The sequence below is a fragment of the Schistocerca cancellata genome, chromosome 9 (genome assembly GCF_023864275.1).
Source record: "Schistocerca cancellata isolate TAMUIC-IGC-003103 chromosome 9, iqSchCanc2.1, whole genome shotgun sequence".
In the NCBI taxonomy this organism is placed as follows: domain Eukaryota; kingdom Metazoa; phylum Arthropoda; class Insecta; order Orthoptera; family Acrididae; genus Schistocerca; species Schistocerca cancellata.
In genome coordinates, this window is record NC_064634.1 from 364236194 (window position 1) to 364261538 (window position 25345).

Here is a 25345-nt window from a genome sequence, read left to right on the forward strand (position 1 = left end):
ATATGGTAACTACACGATCCAGCCAAGTTTACGTGACCGCCGCCTTTCTTCGACAACAACGTGCGTGGATGGCAGATGGCAGAACTAGCACTGGAGGGTTGAGTCCAAATGAACCAAGGGGTTTATCAAAAGTGTCTCCTCAACGACCGTTCGGCAAACGTTGCTGCATATGGGCCTCCACAGCAGGCGCCTGGTTCATGCACGCACGCTGAGTTGTTCATCGATGATGGAGTCTGGAAATTGTCAACAATACTGCACTCCAACTGGACTTCCACCGTGTGGCGAGAGGCGGCCTTTTCAGATGAATCACATTTATGCTTCACAGGACAGATGACGGTTGGCGTATACGGCCCTGCAACAATCGTCAGAAGGATCCTGGCCGGGGGAGGGAGAGTTATGGTCTGGGGAATGTTTTCGTGGCATTTCCTGGGCGATACCGTCATTCTCGAAGGCACAATGGATTAACACAAGAATGCATTTGTCCTTAGGGACCCTGTTCACCCATACATGCAATTCGCTATTCCTCGGCACGATGGGTTCTACCAGCAGGACAATGCAACAGGTCACATACGAGGAGCGTTTGAAAAGTCCATGCAAAAATAAAAACTACTTACGTGTGTGGGGTAAAGATTTTCTGTTTGTCGACATAGCCTCCCTTTAGACTTACAAACTTCGTCCAACGTTGTTCTAATTTGTTGATGCCTTCCGAATAAGAGGAATTGTCCAAGTCTGCAAAATACCTATTAGTTGCTGCAATCACCTCCTCGTTTGAATAAAATCTCTGTCCCACCAGCCATTTCTTCAAATTGGGGAACAAATAGTAGTCCGAGGGAGCCAAGTCTGGAGAATAGGGGGGATGTGAAACGAGTTGGAATCCTATTTCCATTAATTTTGCAACCACAACTGCTAAGATGTGTGCTCGTGCATTGTCGTGATGGAAAAGGACGTTTTTGCTGTCCAATCGCCGGCGTATTTCTTGCAGCTCGGTTTTCAAACGGTCCAATAACGATGAAAAATATGAGCCTTTAATAGTTTTACCCTTTCCAGATAGTTGATGAGGATTATCCCTTACGAATCCCAAAAGACAGTCGCCATAACCTTTCCGGCCGAAGGAATGGTCTTCGCCTTTTTGGTGCAGATTCTCCCTAGGTAACCCAGTGTTTAGATTGTTGTTTGGTCTCAGGAGTATAGTCATGTATCTATGTTTCATCCACAGTGACGAAACGATGCTCAAAGTCCTGTGGATTCTTCCTGAACAGCTGCAAACCATCCTTCCAACACTTCACACGATTCCATTTTTGGTCAAGCGTGAGCAATAGCGGAACCCATCTTGCGGATAGCTTTCTCAGGTCCAAATGTTTATGCAAAATATTATGAACCCGTTCATTCGAGATGCCCACAGGACTAGCAATTTCACGCACCTTAATTCTTCTGTCATCCATCACCAAATCATGGATTTTATCAGTGATTTCTGGAGTCATAAGCTCCACAGGGCGTCCAGAACGTTCAGCATCACTTGTGCCCATATGGCCACTTCGAAAATTTTGAAAGCACTTATGAACTGTCCTAATCGAAGGTGCAGAATCACCGTAATGTTTATCAAGCTTCTCTTTAGTCTCCTGAGGCGTTTGGGCTTTCATAAAGTAATGTTTAATCACCACACGAAATACTTTTTCGTCCATTTTTTGACAGTCACTCGACTTCCTTGATTCACACGAATGCCAAACACAAAGAAATAGACCAATATGGCTGAAACTTGGTTTGCGTTCTTTCCAAAGATGAAACTAACTAAACATGACCTCGCCTGCTCGGTTGGCCTTGCGGTCTAACGCACGGCTTTCCGGGTGGGAAGGAGCGCCTAGTCCCCAGCACGAATCCGCCCGGCGGACTTGTGTCGAGGTCCGGTGAGCCAGCCAGTTGTGGATGGTTTTTAGGCGGTTTTCCGTCTGCCACGGCGAATGCGGACTGGTTCCCCGTACTCCGCCTCAGCTACACTATGTCGGCTATTGCTGCGCGAACGAGTTCTACAAGTACGTGTAGACCACCATTACTCTACCACGCAAACATAGGGGTTACACTCGTCTGGTGTGAGACGTTCCCTGGAGGGTCCACCGGTGGCCGAACCGCACAATAATTCTGGGTTCGGTGTGCGGTGGCGGAGGGGTGACGTGGACTGCGGTATCGTCGTGGGGTTGTGGACCACTGCGGCTGCGGCGGGGACCGGAGCCTCTCCGTCGTTTCTAGGCCCCCGGTTAACATACAATACAATACAAACATGACCTCGATACAGGACGGTTGTGCCACCTCTCGGACTTTGCACAGACTTCTCAAACGCCCCTCGTAGCTCGTAGTGTATGTGCGTGGCTCGAAGATCACCGGGATGAGTTTACGGTACCGCCCCGGCCACCTAACTCCCCGGATTTAAACGCAGTCGAGGATTTGTAGGACCACCTCGAACGGGCTGTTCGCGCCACGGATCCTCAACCGAGTAACATACAGCACCTGGCCACGGCAGTGGAGTTGGCATGGCTCCACGTCCCTGTCGGTACCTTCCACAACCTCTCTGACTTTTCCTGCGCGTGCAGCAGCAGTCCGCGCAGCAATAGGTGGTTAATCAGGCCTTTGGCAGGTGGTCACATTAATGAGGCTGTATAGTGTAACAGGCCGATCCCGCATTAGACGCCAACGCATTACATTTGCATCACGTACAAAGTCTGCCCCACATTTCAAGTTGGACGCGTGGCGTACGCTGCTAAACAAGCGAGGCCAGAGAAGACTTCAGACGGGCAGCCGCAGTGACAGGCGGCGCGTCGTCTCGAGCAGCTCCACTCAGCGCTACAGACGTCCCGCGTCGCCGCAGATTTAGTGGAGCAAAAACAAACAGCGGAGCAAAGAGCAGGGCGCGTCCGCCGGAGAGAGCGGTGAATTATTACGCGGCTGCGGCGACATTTTAAACACACAGCCGCGTCTCGGCGCCGCGTCGCCTTCTTTTTGGCCGCGCGGCGGAAAGCAAATAAAACGCGGCCTCCGCAAAAAGAAGTGGAATAGGGAGTCGGGATTCGTCACGCGCGCTTGGCGAGCGTGGCGCCGTGGGCGGCTGCGGTAATGGTGCGACCTAAGTTTAGGCTTTGCCCGTCGCTCTGTCTTGGCTCGCCCTCCTGCGCGGTCGCCGCTCGTTCCGTTACGCTTTTATAGTTCATAAAGCGCGCCGAGCAACAGTTAGCCACACCGAGCGCCCCGGCTAATTCCGTAGCAAGCGTGTCTAGTGTCGTCTGCGCCTTTATACGAATCACGGCCCAGAGGGGGACGCTGTCCGTCTGCTCGCCGCGAAAACCGGGCACCAGTCCCTGCGAAACCTGCCTACCAGCGGTGCCGAAAGGCTACAAACTCGTTCCTGAGCGACTTTCGGCTGCTCGTCAAATGCATTCGAGCGTTCGCACTATTCGAGAACAACAATCACGAAATGTATCTGAAATTAGCCCGGCTTTAGAAAGCATCGCTCGTGCGAAACGCAACTCGCCCTTTTTTCACATGAAATCTTGCGAACCATGGATGAAGGGTATCAGACGGATGCCATATTCCTTGACTTCCGGAAAGCGTTTGACTCTGTGGCCCACTGCAGACTCGTAACTCAGGTACGAACATATGGGATTGGTTCCCAAATATGTGAGTGGCTCGAAGACTTCTTAAGTAACAGAACCCAGTACGTTGTCCTCGATGGTGCGTGTTCATCGGAAGTGAGGGTATCATCTGGAGTGCCCCAGGGAAGTGTGGTAGGTCCGCTGTTGTCTCTATCTACATAAATGATCTTTTGGATAGGGTGGATAGCAATGTGCGGCTGTTTGCTGATGATGCTGTGGTGTACGGGAAGGTGTCGTCGTTGAGTGCCTGTAGGAGGATATAAGATGTCTTGGACAGGATTTGTGATTGGTGTAAAGAATGGCAGCTAACTCTAAATATAAATATAGCATTCCGTCTTCAGGCCACAAGTGGCCCATCGGGACCATCCGACCGCCGTGTCATCCTCAGCTGAGGATGCGGATAGGAGGGGCGTGTGGTCAGCACACCGCTCTCCCGGTCGTTACGATGGTTTTCTTTGACCGGTGCCGCTACTATTCGGTCGAGTAGCTCCTCAATTGGCATCACGAGGCTGAGTGCACCCCGAAAAATGGCAACAGCGCATGGTGGCCCCTATGGTCATCCATCCAAGTGCCGGCCACGCCCAACAGCGCTTAACTTCGGTGATCTGAAGGGAACCGGTGTATCCACTGCGGCAGGGCCGTTGCCAACTCTAAATATAGATAAATGTAATTTAACGCAGATGAATAGGAAAAAGAATCCCGTAATGTTTGAATACTCCATTAGTAGTGTAGCGCTCGACAGTCACGTCGATTAAATATTTGGGCGTAATATTGCAGAGCGATATGAAGTGGGACAAGCATGTAGTGGCAGTTGTGGGGAAGGCGGATAGTCGTCTTCGGTTCATTGGTAGAATTTTGGGAAGATGTGGTTCATCTGTAAAGGAGACCGCTTATAAAACACTAATACGACCTATTCTTAAGTACTGCTCGAGCGTTTGGGATCCCTATCAGGTCGGATTGAGGGAGGACATAGAAGCAATTCAGAGGCGGGCTGCTAGACTTGTTACTGGTAGGTTTGATCATCACGCGAGTGTTACGGAAATGCTTCAGGAACTCGGGTGGGAGTCTCTAGATGGAAGGAGGCGTTCTTTTCGTGAATCGCTACTGAGGAGATTTAGAGGACCAGCATTTGAGGCTGACTGCAGTACAATTTTACTGCCGCCAACTTACATTTCGCGGAAAGACCACGAAGATAAGAGAGATTAGGGCTCGTACAGAAGCATAAAGGCAGTCATTTTTCCCTCGTTCTGTTTGGGAGTGGAACAGGAAGAGGCTTGTTTTGGTACGAGGTACCCTCCACCACGGACCCTATGGTGGATCGCTGAGTATGTATGTAGATGTAGATGTAGAAATCGGCTACACAAAACCTTGATGATCCGGCAATACTAACAGTACATCTACATGTACATGTACATCTTGAATGTTTCCCGCAAATCTAGCGACAAACTTCGAGGTGTTGTAGAAGGTATCTTGAGGAAAAAATCGAAGATACGAACCAGTGCCCGGAAACGTCGTCCAACGACGCTACAGAGCGTTGAAGTTACAGGCGCCGGCACCTACCACTACGCCTTCCGCTCGGCAGCAAAAGTTACTTTGTGTGCTGACGGACTCGCGGTAAGAACTATTGCCAGTTAGCCCAGGAGTAGGCTCTAGTTTTTACCACCACGATCTTTTCGCCATATACGTAGCAGCAAACAATACGTTGGCTAACTCAAGTGAAGAGAAACTGAAATAATCCTGAAAATTGCCACACGTTTCTGCGGTAATATCAAAATGTCTGAAATAGTTTGAAAAATTTCTCTCGCACACAACTAAAAAGCAGAAAATAATTATTAAAATAGAGAGCATTTTTAATATAACACGTTTTTAAAACGGATAAAAATATATAACATAATTTCTCCCAGCCCTTTTCAGATTCCTAACCCCAAAGAGATAGTCCTGAAACTTTGTGCTTGTGAATTTTTAATAACTGTGACAATACTTATAAAATTTAAAACTAAAATCGTGGGGCGCATGCAACAGATAATAGTAAGGAATGTGGGAAGTAGCTGTCATTGAAATAAATCACGCAAAAGTTCATATCATTTGCAGTGCAATAAAACTGTTGGTACTTAGGTGAATTAGTCATGCATCAGTTATCAATCGTAAGCATCTCATGTCTTTCGTTTTAAATCTCGGAAGTTGTGTTATAGCAATTATAAATTCCCAAGGACAAAGTTTCAGGATTATCTTTAGTGGATTAGGAATCTGTATGGGGTTAGAAGGAACTATTTTACACTTTCTGATGCGTTTTAAAAACGTATCACATTAAAAAGCTTTTTTACTTTAAAAATATGAAATTAGACGAATTTCAGATCTTCATACTCTTGTGGCACTTGATAGAATACATGGGTGTTTACAGCTCCCTAGTCGAGATTTCTTACAATGTTACTGTTGTCTCAGGATGGCGAGCAGTGACTGATCACTCCGGAGCGAAGAGGGGCGCAGGACAGCAGGAGGAGTCGTGTGCATTAAAAAGAACACCCACTACATAATAGTCCTCGTGGACATTCACATACTTTTTATTCTACAGAACAGCGCGTCGATGATATCACCACCTTTTGTTCGGGCTCAAATCAAGAGGACGTAAAATCGACGTGGAACTTATTTTGCCTATCTATAGGCAGCTTATGATTGAATTTTCGCTACCTGAGCCAGAGTAGACGGGAAACTGTTTACCGTTTGAGTACCCAACTTTATAGGAACGATCTATTTCATACTGTGCGCTGAAGGGTTTGCGTTGTCAGTAGTGTTCGTATCATGACTTGCCATTGTGCGACGTAGGTAGGTCCGAACATAAGCATCAGTGGGCATTATGGATGCGACAGTCAACGAGGGGGAAAAAAAATCAGCAATAGTGCTGCTACTTCCCGGGAGTATCGACGCGGAGAGGTACTTTCGGCACGAGGGTTGAAAAACATGCTTCGGAAGTTTGAATTGACTAGCGGTTTGGAAATTGCTCCTTGGGAGAGACTGACGGCCATTTGCCCCATAAATTGTTGAAGAAGTTACTGTTGCCATGGCTGAGAATGCTTGACGCAATGTGCGGACAAGCAGTATACGAGCTGTGTCACGACGTTGAACATTCCATAGTCCACAGTTCAAAAAGTGCTGCGAACAATTGTGGAACTGTATCTCTTGCGGTTCCAGGCAGTCGTGCAGATGGACGTCATATTGACCGACGTTTTTGACCTGGGACGTAGACATGGTACACAAATTAACAAATGTTATCCTCCCATGTGGAAATTAAAACATGTTTGTTTCAATAGTTTGTTCCCTATTTCTCTTCCTCATGTCCTTACAAACATTTCCACGAAGCCTCACTGCTCTAAGATTACTCGTTTTCATGGTGGCCCTTTGAAGTAATGAAAGTTTAATTATAACCACCCTGTATAACTGAACTGGCATTGCATGACTGACGCGTGCTATCTTCATCAAGTATAACAATGCGCAAAATAAATAAATAAATAAGTCCTAAAAATTCCCCGATGAATGTACGCAACTGAAATCAGCATCTGTACCTTCAAAAATCCTGCGTCTTCCTCAGTTCCCACGATGCTCTACTTCACAAAGGGAATGACTTCTCTCAAAACTTTTTTCCGTTTATTAACAAATTAATGCCCAGTATCTACTCACTAAATGAATTGTGCTTGTAACAGAAAATTTTACTTATTGTATCATTTACAAGGCTACCCAAATGGACAATTTGATTCTCCAAATTTCGTTGCCTCCTCCACGACATTAGTTAAAAATGCCATAATGTATTTACGCAAGTAGCATTCTTGAGAATATAATCAAATTTACAAATCGAACTACGACCCTTAATAATTTACTAAAAACAAAACACAATGGAAGCGGAAAGGCGACCTTGCCAATAGAGTCTGTGTCTCAGAATCCTGACCTGTAACGTTTAGTATAATCTACAGCTATCGCTGTACTGAAGTCTACCAGTAAACGGTCGGATTTACCCTCAGAGCCCCCTAAAAATTGGAAATGACCTTAAATATCAACTGCTCCATTCCATTCGACACCTACCTGTAGCAGCGCGGATTCTGCTGACGGCCAGGTCGTCGTCAGACTGCCACAGACATAATCGGAGGCATGTCTGCATGAGGGCCTCAACCGAGGGCAAACCACATCAAACCGGTTGTATGAAAGTATGAGAATGGGCTTTCGGCCAGTTCCCACATGCAACTTCGTTTACAACCCCTCCCTTCCAACACAGGTCTAGCCATAATACGTTATCCTTCTCAGTTGACAGGTGCAGCACACTGGTCTCTCCATGCAACACGTCAGCACCAGGGTGACGTTGAGTAACGTAACGGAACAACTACAAATCTATTAACCAGCGCCGCTGTAACCCTTTAACCGTCAACCGAGATCATCTTTCAGATCATGGAGGACAGACAACGGCTATTGTCTCGAGCACACCTCAGGAATGACAACCCAATCCATCAACATCTGACAACTAAATAGCTAGTACTACTTATTTTTAAATGACTCAGTTTAAGATGTTTTAGAAGCGTGGTTAAAAACGGTAAGCTGTCGGACAGATAAAATCGAGTTGATTCTATTCTTGCGTATATATCGTCATAATTTATGTAACACTTCAAAGTGAAACTTTTATCTTTGTTGACGGGTGTGAAAAAACATGTGTTTCCGTTAAGTAATAGTATTTTGGATCGTCCAATGAGTTCCAACAATATAAAATACCTCTAATAAAACGATCTATTCACCCACAGCCAGCACAGTATCAGAAAATATCGTTCTTGTGAAACAAAACAGGCCCTTTGTTCACACGAAGTAATTAGTGCTGTCCACAAAATATTTCAAGTCGAATTCACATTTCTACGCGAGTCAGTCAAAAAGTAATGCTGCCTACTAAATTTTTTCTCAAGAATTTCAAATGATACTACATAGGTTGGAATTCACAACACTGACGATTAATTTTGACACTTTTCAATATAATCTCTGTCCACTTCCATCTTTTTTCTTGTCTTTTTATTCTGGTCGGTTAACGACCAAGTTGTACAATCCTTTGAGTATCCCACTTGTTGCATAATCGTCATGACACAATCTTTACTTTGGGAGGTAATGCGATACAAATCGTCTGCAGTCAGCCGGCAGTCACCAAGACTGATGTCATCGACTCGCTGAATGTTACGTGGAGTCACTTCAGTCACCAGCCTGTCGCTCCGCGTTTCGTCGGCGAACGGAGTTTGTTGGTTGGTTGGTTGATTTGGGGGAGGGGACCAATCAGAGAGGTCATTGGTCCCATCGGATTACGGAAGAATAGGGAGGGACAAGGAAGACGTAGGCCGTGATCTTTAAAAGGAACCATATCGACATTTGCCTGAAGCGATTTAGGAAAATCACAGAAAACCTAAACCTGGATGGCCGGATGCGGGTTTGAACCGTCGTCCTCCGAGTGCGAGTCCTGGGTTCTAACAACTGCGCCACCTGTTCGGTACGGAGTTTGACATTCAGCTTCGTTACAGCGACGAACCCATTGTCTAACAGTGCTGATATCCACGGCAGCATCATCGTAGACATTTTTCTGTCTTTCATGAATATGAATGAGCGTTTCATCTTCTGCATACGAGAATTCTATCACAGTCTATACGAACACCGATGTCGGCCATTTTGCAAGTGATTGCAGTATTGGCATCTGTTGACGCAGGAAGTTACTACTGCAGTTGATTGGAGAAGGAGCTTTGTGGAATAGCGCCATATTTAAATGTTTCCCTTAGATTGCCTCTGATTTAAAAGTGGATTGTTAGGAACCAATTTTTACCAAGACTGTACGGAGACAAATCACCGCATAGGCTTCAGAAGTCGATGGCAGCGATCAGATCCAGTGGCCTTTCCGTATCTTTCGGTGACACTGTGCACAGTCTCATTTATCTTCTGCAAGCCACTTTATCGTGTATTGCGGAAGTTTGTGCATCACTATCTCTTGCCACCTATCCTATTACCGTCGCGGATGTGCGCATGAATAAAAATTGCTCAATTGCTGTTAAGCATTCGCATGGGCTCGAATATCTATAATTTTACCTTAACAGTCTTCTCGGGAGATATATGTAGCAACGAGCAAGATATTGGTTGTCTCATCTTGGGGCGTATACACTTGTAATTTCAACAGTAAATCACATCGTGATACACAACGCCCCTCTTGTAGTATCTGCAACTGGAATTGGATGAGCATCTCCGCTTTCGCGACGGCTAAATGAACCATTCACGAAACGCGCTGCTGTTTTTTTTTTTTTTTTAATTCGTCCTTTTTCTTTATCGATCCAATCTGTTACGAATCCCACACGGACGAGCAATATTCAAATGTTCGTCAAACGACGGTTTGGTAGGCTATCCCCTCTATGGATGCATTACACTTCCGCAGCATTTTTCCAATGAATTTCAGAGTGTCACCTGCCTTACCTGCAATTAGTGTTATGTAGTCATTCCACTTTAAATATCTCTGTACGCATACGTTATAAGGAGGGTGCTATACATATCACATCTAGGAAATGATCACATTACTGTCCCTCCGCAGTGTACTGAATGTACGTCTATGAAGCCCAGCAGTTGAAACTTCCTCGCATATTAAAACTGTGTGCTGAACCGAGACTCGAAATCGAGACCTTTGCCTTTCGCAGGCAAATAGTCTACCATCTCAGCTACCCAAGCACTACGCACGACACGCCCTCACAGCTTCAATTCTGCCAGTACCTCGTCTCCTACCTTCCAAACTTCACAGAAGCTCTTCTGTGAACCTTGCAGAACTAGCACTCCTGGAAGAAAGGTTATTACGGAGACATGGCTTCGCCACAGCCTGGGGGATGTTTCCAGAATGAGATTTTTCACTCTGTAGCGGAGTGTGCGCTGATATGAAACTTCCTGGCAGATTAAAACTGTGCTGGACCGAGACTCGAAATCGAGACCTCTGCCTTACGCGGGCAAGTCTCGGTCCAGCACACAGTTTTAATCAGCCAGGAAGTTTTATATCAGCGCACACTCCGCTGCAAAGTGAAAATCTCATTCGGGAAGACCAATAGTTGCTAAATTTTATGAAAGTTAATTGTCTCATCTTCCTGTGTACTTCATTGGTTATGATTGAAAACATACGCTTATTCGCACCTTTGTAATTTCATGGAGACTTTATCGCCATCCGAATCTAAACATCAACTGCCATTTTCGGAGTTGGAAAAATCGCCACTGCAGTCAGTATGTTATATTTCTGCTTCACATACTATTCTTTTATGTATAACGCACATTTCTTCTTTATTAACAGTACGTCTACTATTGACGCCTGACGATACCGCTATACTGGCTACATCCATACCCAAAATTAGAAACAACGCGTAATCAACTGCAGTACGAACCGCAGGCGGCTTCATACAGGCGCATTTTCAAAAGCTGTTGCAGACCGGTAGTAATCCGACCAGAGTGCGAGACACTAGAGAACGGTGCGGATGCACTCCAGTCTGAGTCGTCGGCAGTCAGTGTTTTACCACCTCTCCATAATTACTTATGTAATTCGTAAGCTACTGTACAGAGATTGAGGAAGGGATCTTCGGTACTTCTACCCTGTGCCATTGGGGTATGGAGCGAAGAACGAACTGATACACGCCGTGACGCGCGCCCTAATCCCTCTCACATTTTTCGTATCACCACTACGCGATATTTACGATGAGGACAGGAGAACTGCGGTACAATATCCTGAAATACAAGTTCTGTAAATCTTCCCAACAAGGTCTCGTGAGAGCGTTACCTTCCTTCCGAAGATTGTCATTTAAGTACCAGTCAGCGTCTATGTTACGCCTTCGGACGGACTATATGTCCTCTTTGAATTCGCCCGATGTCTACTGTCACTCCTAAATGATACGGACTGCAAAAGCTGGAGCAATATACTTGAATTCCGTTGCCTACTGCCTTGTGTGAGGGTTGCTTTGTACTAGAGTCATTCAAAAACAATTAAGCCAGACAGTAGAATGAAAACCGCTGAAGGGGACGCAATGCCATGGTTCATGGAAGAAGGTGTGGTTTTTGTAAGAGCGCTGAGGCTTCAGATTCACCGCCAGGTTATGGACGCAAAGAGATGTGGTGCGTCCCCTGAAAGCAGAAGTAGTGCGGGAACGGAAATTTATCGAAGTGTACACAAGCGTACGGAAAACACTGAACGTCCGTTCCTATTCCGCCGCACAATTCGACCTTTCAGGCAATGGCTGACATCGTTAACTCACCGGTCTTCAATAATTAGGGCATCCACACGAGAATGGTACCGGTAATGAGGAGTGGCTTTCCTTATTGTGCTTGATTGACCAACGGCATCCATCGTTCCTTCCTTCCTTGAATCGCTGGTGCCACGATTTGACCCGTGGAACGGACCATGCAGTGCTCTTCGTCCACTTGCTCCATTCTTTGATGAATTTTCATACCCGCACTCATTTCGCTGTCAGGAAACGCACTACACCCCTTGCTCTTGTTTTGATGCCTCCTTATCTCTGTTTTCAGAGCGACTGAGTGCAGTGGGCGGCAGACGCGCGCAGCGCTCGCTCTGTTCACATGTGGGCGTGCTTCCGTGTCCCTCTAGCGGTGAGCTTGGGACTGGCAGCGCTGTTACGCAGACCACACCTTCTTCCGCAGGCAATGGCATTACGATCCAACGTTTTTCGTGTAAAAGCTTTCGTCTCGTTTCTTCTTGAATGACCCTAATATATGTACATCACTTTTCCAGAAGCCTTCCAACAAAGTCCATCATTCGCCTTTCCTACTACAAATTTTGTCTATCGTCCACATTTCACACAGATTTTTAGTATTACACCCAGATTTTTAAACAATGTGAAGTGCTCCAAAAGTTGATGACAAGGGTTGTATAATCAGACACTATAATATTCTTCACCTTCCTCTTGCACTTATCCATTTAAAGAGAGCTGTCATTCGGCACACTAATTGGAAGTACTATTGACGGTTTCCTTACGATCATACACCCACTGTCTCTCCTGCAGACAAACGTATCTCAACTACACAATTAAATATTCCTGCTTTCTGTCTGCCAAATAATTCAAGTATCTTGCAAACATTAGCGATCCTACTACATTTCCTTGAAGCACACCAGACATTACTTTCGTTTCAGTCAAACATACACAGGACAAATGAAGTACTCGCTTTACTATTTAGAAATATTTCGAGCCAATAACGTATTTGTGAAAATACTCCATATGATTGTATTTTGGTTGAACTATACAATTTGGCACAGTGCCCAACGTCTCGCATGCCTAGGAATGTGTAATCCAACTATCTGCATGCATCTACTATTTGGAATCTATCGTGCTTAAAAGGTCTTGTGTTTGGGTTAAATTGACAGAATTAGTGAAATTTAAAATTGAGAGATCACGTGAAAGTAGAGCTGAATTATGAGTCATTTTAACGGTGACATACAGTTTATTTTATTTTGCTCTTGTTTGTGGATAAATCGGCCATAATACCATCCTCAACCAAGAGATTACAATTCAACCAGGACAAGATCCCATGAATATCCTTTATTGCTTGACGTATTTGTACAGGAATGAAGGAAGGTTAAAGAGTTAAACGTCACGTTAACAGGTACGGTTATTACAGACGGAGCACAAACCCAGATAACGATGGTTCAAATGGCTCTGAGCACTATGGGACTTAACTGCTGAGGTCATCAGTCCCCTAGAACTTACAACTACTTAAACCTAACTAACCTAAGGACCTCACACACATCCATGCCCGAGGCAGGATTCGAACCTGCGACCGTAGCGGTCGCGCGGTTCCAGACTAAAGCGCCTAGAACTGCTCGGCCACAACGGCCGGGCCAGATAACGGATGAATGGAGAAGAAAATCGGCGTGTCCTTTTGAACGGAACCATCGTGTAGTTTTGCCTGGATCGATTAAGGGAAATCACGAAAAACCGAAATCTGGATCGCCAGTCGGAGGTCTGAACCGCCGTCCTCCCGAATGGGAGTCTGTGTACTTACTAACCACTGCGCTATCTCGTTCGGGTACTCCAGACGCCATACGATTGTTGTATAGATTGATGTTACGGCCGGCCGGGGTGGCCGAGCGCTTCTAGGCGCTACAGTCTGGAACAGCGCGACCGCTACGGTCGCAGGTTCGAATCCTGCCTCGGGCATGGATGTGTGTGATATCCTTAGGTTAGTTAGGTTTAAGTAGTTCTAAGTTCTAGGGGACTGATGACCTCAGAAGTTTAGTCCCATAGTGCTCAGAGCCATTTGAACCATTAATGTTACGTTTCGCAATATCCATTCGACCGTGTCGCGTCGAAACTTCTGTCTTGTCTGCAGTATGCCCTGTCTTCCAAGCCAAAACACATTCTGCTACACGGAAAACGACGTCTTGAAGCCTTGGCTGACCTCTTGTCTCTGTCTCTGCTCCCACTTTAGTTCTGCAATGATCAGATGCTAGCTGTATGCACATTATTTATAATGTTTTGTTGTTACATAAGGCTCTGATGTTTTGTCTGGAGCGGGGCGGAAAGATCGACACTGAGGCGAGAGGGTGAAAAAAGCTACAAGCATTTGAGATGTAAATGTGGAAGGAGAATGGAGAGAACAAGCTGGATGAGAAGAGTAAGTAACGAAACAGTGTTGGAAATGGTTGGTGGAAGGACAAGACTGCTGCAGATTACAAGAGAAAGAGAGAAGAACTGGAAGGGGCATTGGTTGAAACAGGATTGCTTGCTAAAAGACGCACTGAAAGGTAAGTTGGTGCGAGGAAGGAAGAAATACAAGATGATAGACGACGTAAAGGGAATCGGAAATTACGTAGGCCTGAAGAGGGCAGCAGAACATAAGAGAGAATGTAGAACTACCATGTGAAAACCTGCCTTTGGACGGAACACGGATGATGATGAAGTACAAGTCAGTGACTGTGATGTCAGCGTTTACGTCCACGATGGCACAAGGAAACTATCACACGTAGCTGAGAAAGTGAGAAGAAACGTGTTGGACAGTGTCGTAGAAAGTATTACGAAGTCTTCCCGTTTCATGCTGGGTGCAGCATACGCGTCCTTGACCGACACCTACTAAGTCATGGAACCCGCCTTGTTTCGTTACATCACATGGAGTACTACAGATTTTGCTACGCAAAATTAGATCCTAGAGAGACAAGCGCAAAAAAAAAAAACTGGCCGTATGGTGTGATTCCCTTGACGCCCAAGAGCAAGGAGTGGCAGACAGAGGACGTCTGTGATGTGGCTGCGAGTGTTTATGAAGCGTTTGTGGCAGGCAGCCAGATCTGGCGAGAAGAGAGCTGGCAAGCAATCTGGACATGCTTGCGGGAACACGAGGCGGGACCGCCTCGCAGCGTGTAGCCGAGCTACAGGATTTCCCTATTCTCTGATACAACAGAACACCTTTATCAGTTCTCAAGTGAATTTCATACGCGTCAGTCTCTCTATCTACGGGTATGATGCATATGTGTTATACGTTACCGGAGCCGGCCTTCAATAAAATCCAGGCGGAAAGTAGTCAATAAATCTACATGTACATTTATTTTAATGAGATTATCGAACAGTGTACAACATACGGTGTAAGATGCCAGTTTCGCTTCTCCATTGTAGTCACAGGCGGTGCGCAGAAGTATTAAAAAATTGTTTCGTTATTCGAATTAATTTATCAGAGCATTTTAGGCACTTATAAGAACGAAGAGGGAACAATAATAACGGAAGCCAAAGAACGAGGTATGCAGTCTTTCGCCTCTGCTGTTCAATATCTATTTTGGAGAAGCAATGACGGAAATCAAAGTTTTAGAGTGGGATTAAAATTCAGCGTAAAAGGATATCAATGATAAGATTCGCTGATGACATTCCATTGGAATGAACAGTATAATGAGCACAGAATAAGGATTTAGAGCGAAATGAAGAAAGACGAAAATAATGAGATGTCAAAGAAATGTGATTAGTGATAAAAAGAAAATTGGGGACCACGAAATACGTGAAGCGAAGGAAATATGCTAACTTGGAAGTAAAATAACACAGGTCGGACGAAGCAAGTGGGACATAAAAGACAGACTAGCACAAGCAAAGACGGCACTCCTGGCCAAAAGAAGTCTACTAGTGTTAAGCATCAGTCTTGAGGAAGGAATACCTAACAATGTATGTATGTATGTATGGTTGGTTGGTTGATTGGTGGGAGTGGACCAAACAGTAAGGTCTACGGTCCCATCGGATTAGGGAAGGAAGTCGGCTGTGTCCTTTCAAAGGCACCATCCCGGCATTTGCCTGAAGCGACTTACTTAAATCACGGAAACCTAAATCAGGATGGCCGGACACGGGTTTGAACCGTAGTCCTCCCGAATAAGAGTCCTATGTGCTAACCACTGCGCCATCTCGCTCAGTGAATTTACGTTTGAAGCAAAGCAATGTATGGAAGTGTGGAAACCGTAAGAAAAGAAAATATGAGTCTTTTGAGATGCGGTGTTATAGAACGATATAGAACGATGTTGAAAATTTGACGGAGTGATGAGAAATGAAGAGGTTATCCGGGGAATCGGCGAGGAGAGCAACCTGTCGAAAAACTATGGAAGGGGCAGGATGGTGAGGGAAACGTGTTAAGACATCAGAGAATAACTTCCATGATACTTGTAGGAACTGTACAGGGTAAAACTGTAGGAGAAGATGAGAAATTGGTAACTATCCAACAGACAACCGAGGGCGTTGGATTCAAGTGTTACTTTGAAATGGTTAATGGCTCTAAGCACTATGGGACTAAACATCTGAGGTCATCAGTCCCCTAAACTTAGAACTACTTAAACCTAACTAACCTAAGAACATCACACACATCCATGCCCGATGCTAGATTCGAACCTGCGACCGTAGCAGCAGCGCTGGTCCGGACTGAAGCGGCTAGAACCGCTCGGCCATCCACGAATGGTTTATAATGTAATTTACACTGCATGTCTGATTAGTTCTCCGTAACCCTGTAGTGCGTTCGCTAAATACGCGCGAGGAATAGTAAAAGTATCTTCGACTGGAATGAGCTGCACACAGTCTTCCGGTATTCAAATTCAAACTTCAACCGCTGCCGATCCTCACAGATTTCCATTTCAGCCTTATAGAAAGTCATATGTCATAAATTTTAACGATGCATTGCCACGAAGTCGGCTTTCTTTTTATAATCACCTGGCGCTTTTCTACGTGCTCTTCATATCCATATAGTTACGATAGGCCTACGTAAGGAACTCGTACAGAAAAAGAGTATGAGTGTAGCAATCCTGCAAACCGAGTCTCAGTTATCCCATTGTATTTTTTTTTTTTTATGAAGAGTCTTGAAGGCGACCTATTTCCTCCACTGAGGATCACTCGAATTCATTTTGCTTAAGCTTCCGAATACTGACACTCGCGTGCCCCTTCCACCACATTATATCTCAAAAAACTAATGTTAAACATGGAACTATTGGAGAGCGGTAAAACACAGCAATCTCCTACCCAGTTGGTCTATTGCTACAAAACTTCGAATGAAATACGATCGTCTCCATAGAATATACAGATTTTTATGAACAGCTTGACGCCTTGCTGACTTACTAGTTTTGTGAAATAACGTTCCATTTTAATTAACGAACTATTAATAAAAATACGCAATTTATGACTGATACGAATCTCTGTCTCAAACGAAAGCAATTTCAGGAAGTCTGATGAACTAGCTAACTGTTACCTCCTTCCAAATGATTTCCTATCCTGTCCATACAGACCGCCAAAATTATATCTATGCAGGAGAAATTTAGAAGAAATTTTCAAGCTTATATGCCATATTAAATCTTCCCATCACCGTCCAGTACAATGTGTGTGACGCGCTTTCGGCCTGCATCGGGTTTTTGTGTTTTGCAGGGACACCGTGTTTTAAATTGCAATTTTGGTTCTATGTTTGTTCGTTACACATCAGGGACAATGAAGCTAGAGTCCGGACCGGAGGCTTGCTCGGGCAGCCTAAAAGTTAGGCGATTGCTCGTAGTCAACAAGATCTCTGGGTTCGACTTCTGGTCTGGCATAAATTTTCCGATTCCTACTTAATAATCATTACTTCTTCCAGCCTAAATATGCCTAAAGTCTGTTTGTGTATAAACATAATTTAATAGTACCAATTATGTTCATCACGTACGAGGTGTAATCAAAAAGTAGCGGGAATTTCGGAGTTTCGTGGGTTTTATACATCCTATTTTCAAAACTTTTTTATCTAATTTGTACCATGTTCCTGACGTGTGTTTGCAATTTCAGCTGTTTTGAATGTTTAGTTTATTGTCGAAAGTCGAAAAGTTAATACGTGTCTGCCAGTGTTCGGGGAATTTTTACTTACGAAAAAGATAGATCAAAGAATTTGCATTAAATTTTACTTGAAAAATAGAATAACGTGCAGCATCGCACTCGAAATATTGTCTGTGGCTTTTTGAGAATCTACTATGAGTAGGTATAAAGGTTTCAAAGAGGGTCGAGAAGACGCTGAAGACGACAACCGGCCCGGACGCTCTAGTTGATATATTACTGACGACAATGTGGAAGAAGTAAAGGAAATAGTTCAGGAAAATCGCCGAATCACTGTCAGAGAGGTTGCTCATGATGTCGGCATATCCTTTGGCTCATGCAAAGCAATTTTTTCAAATCTTTCGGGCATGAAACTTGTAGCATCAAAATTTGTTCCGAATTTCGGCTAAAGACGAGATAGCGTAGACATCGCTCAGAAATTGCTGAATGAACTCGACAACGGTCCAGAACTTCTAAAGAACGTTGTAAAGGGTGCTGAAACAAAGGGCCAATCGTCCCAATGGACACTGCCTGAAGAGCCAAGACCGAAAAAACTTCGACAAGTTCGATCACATGTGAAGGTTCTTCACCCTGTATTCTTCGATAACAGTGGGATAGTACATCACGGGTTCCTGCCTTATGGTCGTACAGTCAGTACGTGCTACTTAGAAGTTATGTGACGTACGCATAAAGCAAGCGGAGAAAATGACCAGACTGTGGCAAAACCACTCGTGGAAACTGCATCACGGTAATGATCCGGCTCACACCTCAATACTTCTTCGTGATTTTTTGGCGAAAAGACCAAAACCGTTATGTTGCCTCAGCCCTATATTCGCCAGACATGGCCCCCTGCTGAGGAGAATCATGAAAGGACGTCGTTTTGCCACCACTTATGAGATAAAAACAGAATCGCTGAAGGAGCAGAACACCATAACGAAAAGCGAGTTTCAGAAGTGCTTCCAAAATGGGTAAATGCGCTGGCACAAAGTATTATATCTGAAGGAGATTCTTTTGAAGGGGAAAACGTTGATCTTGGTGAATAAATACAGATACTTTAAGAAAACAAAAACTTCCGTTACGTTTCGATCACATCGCGTAAACAAAAGAAATTCTGTCTTTTGCAACTAAATGATTGTTTTGTTTCTAACTAAACATGTTTTGTCTATTCATAGTAGGCATAATCAGTGGTTTGTAACATAAAGAAAATTATTATATATACATATTTTGTTAGGTTTCCTGGTCGAGCATTTAAATTATCTAATTAGAGACATATGGTTGTCATACATAACATACTTTTATTTTTCTGTTATTTTCATTTGCCCACTATCCAACTAATTGTATTTACAAATTAAATTTCAGAGACTATAATGGTCTCACACAGATATGACTTTGTGTGTATTATTTATATCTGCTGCCAGGCAACACTATAGAACTCATTATAAAAATATATAATTAAATAATTTTCTTTGTATTCTAGATCACTGATGACGGCCAATATGAATAGGCGACACATGTTTGGTTAAAACGAAATAAGTTTTCAGTTGCAAAAAATGTTTTTTTCTTGTCAACATTATAAACATAAGTGAAATAGCAACTGTGGAAAAATGGATGCCAATATTAATTATATTAACTGGAAAAGCTACGCATTTTGTTCGTTGTAAAAAGCGTAGCTTGTCCAGTTATTTGTTCTTTTGATTCAGTAATATGTACACAGTCTTGTCATTGAAACTCTTCGTTATTGAGAATGTGAAGTAATTTTTCCTTAAAACAGAAAGCAAACTGAGGAAGAAAAGAATGGTAACATATTGTGAAATCGATGTTTCCCCCTTGCAGTGACGTTTGGAAGCAATTTACTGTCTCACATCCATTATTTTTTAAAATCGTTGTCGTTTAAACTTTTGGCAACAGTACTGAATAAACTAACTGCGCCGGTCAAAGACAAAGGCGGCCTGCTATCAGAAATCAAAAAACTTCGAGTTTCTGAAAGGAACTGCTGGTTAACATGAAGGCATCAGTGAGGTCATACCTATTCCACTCTCGACCAAGGACGGCGGAAAGATTGCGAATCGCTTCGCTGAGCTCGTTTGGTGTCTTCCATCTTAATGACACCAGTGGTCCCCTTTTTGTTTCCATACTGTGACTCGATGACTGTCTCACTAAAAATTCAAATTTTGGGTTCAATTCTCAAGAGACCTAGGATTTTTTCTGTCATTTATCGCTTCTTTCTCCACTTTTGGACAGTGATTTGTTAATGTAAAAGTTACCAAGTTGAACCTAGGTTAACTGCCCACGTTAAACAATAGGTTCCCCTGAAGCTAACTGGAAGGGAAGGGCTGACCACCTCCAATAGGAGCAGTAAGGTGCTATAGTGTTCAAATCAATCTGTGGATTGAGAGCAGCTTGAAATTTTTACATCGCACTGGTGATGTTTACCAAAGCGCATGTTAATCGTGATTTACTTACATATAAGGACCGATCAAAAATTTTCCGTTTGCGGGCATTACCACAGCGTATAAGCAACGTAGTGCGACTCCGATGCGAGTTCATAAGCACCGATACGTAGGCAATGGATTAATGTGGAATTCGTGTCTTTCCAACGTGCATGCGGTAAATGCGGGAACGTGAACTATAGCGACATTATTTCCAAATGCGTCCAAACAGGACCAACGTGCTCATATTATTTTCTTGGCTTCCGAAGAACAAACGCCAGCAGACAACCATCGGAGAATGAAGAACGTGTACAGTGTGTAAACTTTTAGATGGCAGACCTCTCTCTAGTCCTGAATCGGTAGAAGTCGGTAAACGTCGGGAGGCTTCGGTAGGCACGCAGTTTCGACTGCTGCCAACATTACGTAGCTGACTGTGTTGTACAAGGTAGCCATTGTCGTCTGCTTCGTTATTGTTTTCCGCTGTACTGTTCTGCGTGTTTTTATTGTGCAGTTGTGCTAAACATTATCAAAATGAGTGAAGAGGCAGTTGCTGGCCCATCTCGGGAGTCGCCAACAACCCCTACCGGTAGGCCTACGGTTGAAGGAAACCAGTACCAAGTATCGATGCTCGCAAAATTATATGGCGTGTGATTGAATGCTGCGAAAGGGAAAGGGAGCAGAAAAAATTGCTTCACCCCATTTACAAATCTTCACTGAGAGCTGCTACATACACAGGACAAAGTATGCGTAGCATTGGAAGATTCAAACAGTTTTCCAAGAATCATCCTGGCGTATCACCACAAACGCCTGGCAAGAAAAGGTGAGTTTCCATTTCAGATATTTTGTTCGTGATCACTTTGAAGGAGCCCCCTATTTCGTCCGAATTACCTTATATTTCATTTTTCCTTGCTACCGTAGTGCTTTGTATGGAAACACCACTGGTTACTGTATTATTTCGAAACACATTCATATTACAGTACATTTCCAAATTCAAAACGCACAGAGGGCAGACAAACATACATTCATTTGTATATGTAGAGATTGACAGTTACGTTATACTATATGACCTGTTTAAGTACATTTAAATTTCATAATTAATAGTTTAACATTGCGGGGAATGAAATAAAAAATTGCGAGCAGTGGGAATCAAACCTGGGTCCGCTGCATGACAAGCCTTTACCTAATCAATTTGGCTACGCATGCAACAGTAACCTAACTGTTGAAAGATTGTCTATTACTCTTTTTGGGCGTTCGGAGAACAACTCACCGAAGTTTCATTGCAATCGGATGAATGGTTTGTGAGCGCATAGTAGACAAACACACATACATTCATTTTTATATATATAGATTTCAATGTACATGACGATTTCAGTTTCATTTACGAACAACATTTAAAGCGAGTTTTACTTCCAAGCCTTTCGTCTGCTTTCGTGTAAGCATGACGCGCAATTTGTAGTGCCAGCACTGAAATGGTAGACGTGCCTTGTCGCCCCCCCTCCCCCTTCGGCTCCTCACCCCTCGCCAACCAATGCTTGCTTGCTTCCTCCTCTCCCCGCACTCCCCTCACAACTCTACCGTCTTACAGTTAACACACTGTATGGGGCAGCATATCTGTCTAAAATCTATTGTGGAATGGTGCGCTCAGAAGGGGCGCTGCTGCTTCATGATAACGCACTTCCCCAAATCGCAAATTTCGTAACGCAGAAGCTACGCCATCCCATGTGGGAGATACTCGAGCACCCGCCCTACACTCCTGCTCTCTCTCTCTCTCTCTATCTCTCTCTCTCTCTCTCTCTCTCTCTCTGCGATTATCACTCCTTCGGTCCCTTAAAAAAGGCCTAGAAGGGTCTACGATTCCTATCGGACGTGGATGTGGAGCAGACATGTATCTTCCACCTACTGCGACGGTGGGATGATTGCCTCAATCCTCACGTCGATTTTGCCTGATTGGCATACGGATTCTGGACGGTACGACCTTCGAACAGAAACGTTTCGCTCGACCTTTACACAATAATCGGGTACGTCACAAAGTCTGTAGACTAGAATTACACGATTTGTTTTGACAGGAGTTAATTAACTGGAAACAGAATACCACAATTACCCCTGCTAGGGAATTTCTGAAGAACTTGTTTTGACAATTTTCTTCAGTTTAGGTAAGTTTACAGTTGGAAAGACCCGATTTTAAATGCACATCCCGAACAGAGGAGGCTGTTTTCAATTACGGGCCGTCAATTGGGGGACCTGATATCATTACTACCGTCATATTATCATTAAGAGGAAACCGAAGAGGTCATAGGTAAAGAAAGTACATGATAACCCACATTTAAGTGGCGGTCAACGTACGACATATTGAAGATTAAGATCGTGATTCTACTGGGACTGTTAATTTTTTGCCCAAAATGAAAATGTACAGGGTGTTCAAAAAGCCTCTCCGCAGTGCCGTATGATAGCCGTGCGTGTCGTATGATTGTTCGCCTGCCTGGGTTACTTCCCTTCACGTGGACTCTCCCAACATTCCACTGTTCGTTTACCTCAGCCAGCGCCAGTACATCCGTTGGTGTGTGTCGTTACTTGTAGACGCGAACGTTTAAAAAAATGGTTCAAATGGCTCTGAGCACTATGGGACTTAACTTCTGAGGTCATCAGTCCCCTAGAACTTACAACTACTTAAACCTAACCTAAGGACATCACACACATCCATGCCCGAGGCAGGATTCGAACCTGCGACCGTAGCGGTCGCATGGTTCCAGACTGCAGAGCCTAGAACCGCTCGGCCACACCGGCCGGCCAACGAAACTATAAACGCACAACGATACTGCAGTGATATTCTGTACCCCTTCATAGGAGAACTTGTGTAAAGAGAAATATTGAACGGTTATTTTCAGCAAGATGATGCAACCGCGCATACAGCTCGCGTTTAAATGTCACTGCTTACTGATGTTTTTTGGTGATCGCATAATTTCACACGGACTTAGGCGCCCACTATCGCCTGACCTAACACCACCTGACTTTTTCTTCTGGGGTGCAGCGAAAGCAACTGTTTATAAAAACCGTCCAAAATCCATCGATGAACTGAAAACTCAATATCCACTTTCACTGCTTCTGTTACAGAAGAAATGTTACAATTGTTTAATCAACAACAGGGGGGACGCTTTCCACATATAATATTCAATAAATTAATAACTTGTATTTCACTGAGTTTCATTTCGGTTTATTCACTGCGGTATACGGCACACCTCGTATAACATACACTACAAGTGGTACTTGCGGGCACATGCGCATCTGCAACATTCCTGCACTGTTAAAGTCTTAACTTTGAAGAACATACACACAACATTACAATTTAGCATACTGGTGGACATGTGTATCAAGAAGTAATGTCTACACTGACAGTCTACGACATCGTCAACCGTATGCTTTATCTACGAGTTGACAAATGAACCAAATAAGCCAGGTGAAGTGTTAGGACTCGAGCTGACATACTCGGCATGGTTTTGTGGAACACAACGTAAGGAAAATGATCAACATATAGCTGTTCAGCATTGTGGTTTGTATTGGATGCCGCGCGATGGAGTCGACATGGTCCACAAGAGACACACTGAGTCGATGGTGCTGTCTGATATTTCCGGCCAATGGAGAATCTGCGCCTAACGTAAGTTTGCTAGCGTCAGTCTTCCGCTTCTCCTGTCGTCATGTCTACCCATACAATAAATTATTTAAGACACCATAACCTTTGCTTTTTCTGTTAGTCACATATTGAGTTTCTTAAAGTCTCTACTACAACATTTAATTTCTGAAACGCAGCTATCCCAAGTTTACATATCTGTTACTTTCTCGTTGCGCTATCTTTTAATAGATATTAAATTACTGTATTACATAATGTATAGCGACTAGTCATTTAATGTTTGCCTATAATTTCGTCCCAGTGTCGTGCATGCTCTTACCTATTCAGTTGTTCTTTCAATGGCGTTTAGCTTACGAATTTAGTGCTGAAGAGCCGCGAAACTGAACGCCACTGAAAACCACGTACATAGAAGTACCTCTAAAGACGGTAGCGCGGCACTCGAAACTTGCACTAGGTTTCAGTGTCACACATTATAGAACGACTTTTGATAGCCTGCGTCTGTAAACATAGTTTTTTCTCTAATACCCAAGCATTTGCTGCAGCTAGTCATGATATTATTTGTTCATCCTGTGCAATAGACTTTTCAACAAATAATTCCCGAAATCAAATACATTTCTGTACTACATCGTCATCATCAAGGGTTAGTCTTGCTAGGCCTGTCCGATCTTTCAAAGGTCTACAAATCTGTCTTTCCGCATTCCACTACATTTGCTGAAGGATATGTAAAGATAATTTCTACATCTATTATCGTCTATGCTCTCAACATGATTATACCATTTCAATATTTTATGGCGATTTAAATGTAATGTTTCCGTGTCTGAGCTGCTGCATGGTCATAATGCAAATAAAGAAAACGCACTCGGCAATTGGAATTATTTCTCGAGAAACGCTGTATATGGTAAACTGAAAAAATTTAAAAAAAAATGGTTCAAATGGCTCTGAGCACCATGGAACTTAACGTCTGTGGTCATCAGTCCCCTAGAACTTAGAACTACTTAAACCTAACAAACCTAAGGACATCACACACTCCATGCCCGAGGCAGGATTCGAACCTGCGACCGTAGCGGTCACGCGGTTCCAGACTGAAGCGCCTAGAACCGCACGGCCACACCGGCCGGCGAAGAAATCAAAATCGTGATCTGCAGCAGTAAATATAGTGATGTGAAACCAACCTTGGTTGTTGAGCATTTAAAAAAATCAACGCCGTCAAGCTGTTCTAAATGCTAGTTTACGATAATATTGTTTCTATGGTATTAAGCACTGAATGGAGAATTTTGGTGCTTCTGTAGTCACAGGAGTTTGGTGAGATCGAGAGCAGTAGGAGGTTCTCGA

The 25345-nt window shown here is 44.0% G+C and overlaps 1 protein-coding gene and 1 pseudogene across 2 annotated transcripts in view; both read right to left on the bottom strand.

The window, feature by feature from the left end:
- LOC126100552 (homeobox protein PKNOX1-like) overlaps window positions 1–25345 on the bottom strand; it is a 717569-nt gene that overhangs the window by 501475 nt on the left and 190749 nt on the right. The gene's annotated exons all lie outside the window — the stretch shown is intronic.
- LOC126102207 (5S ribosomal RNA) lies at window positions 4170–4287 on the bottom strand (annotated as a pseudogene).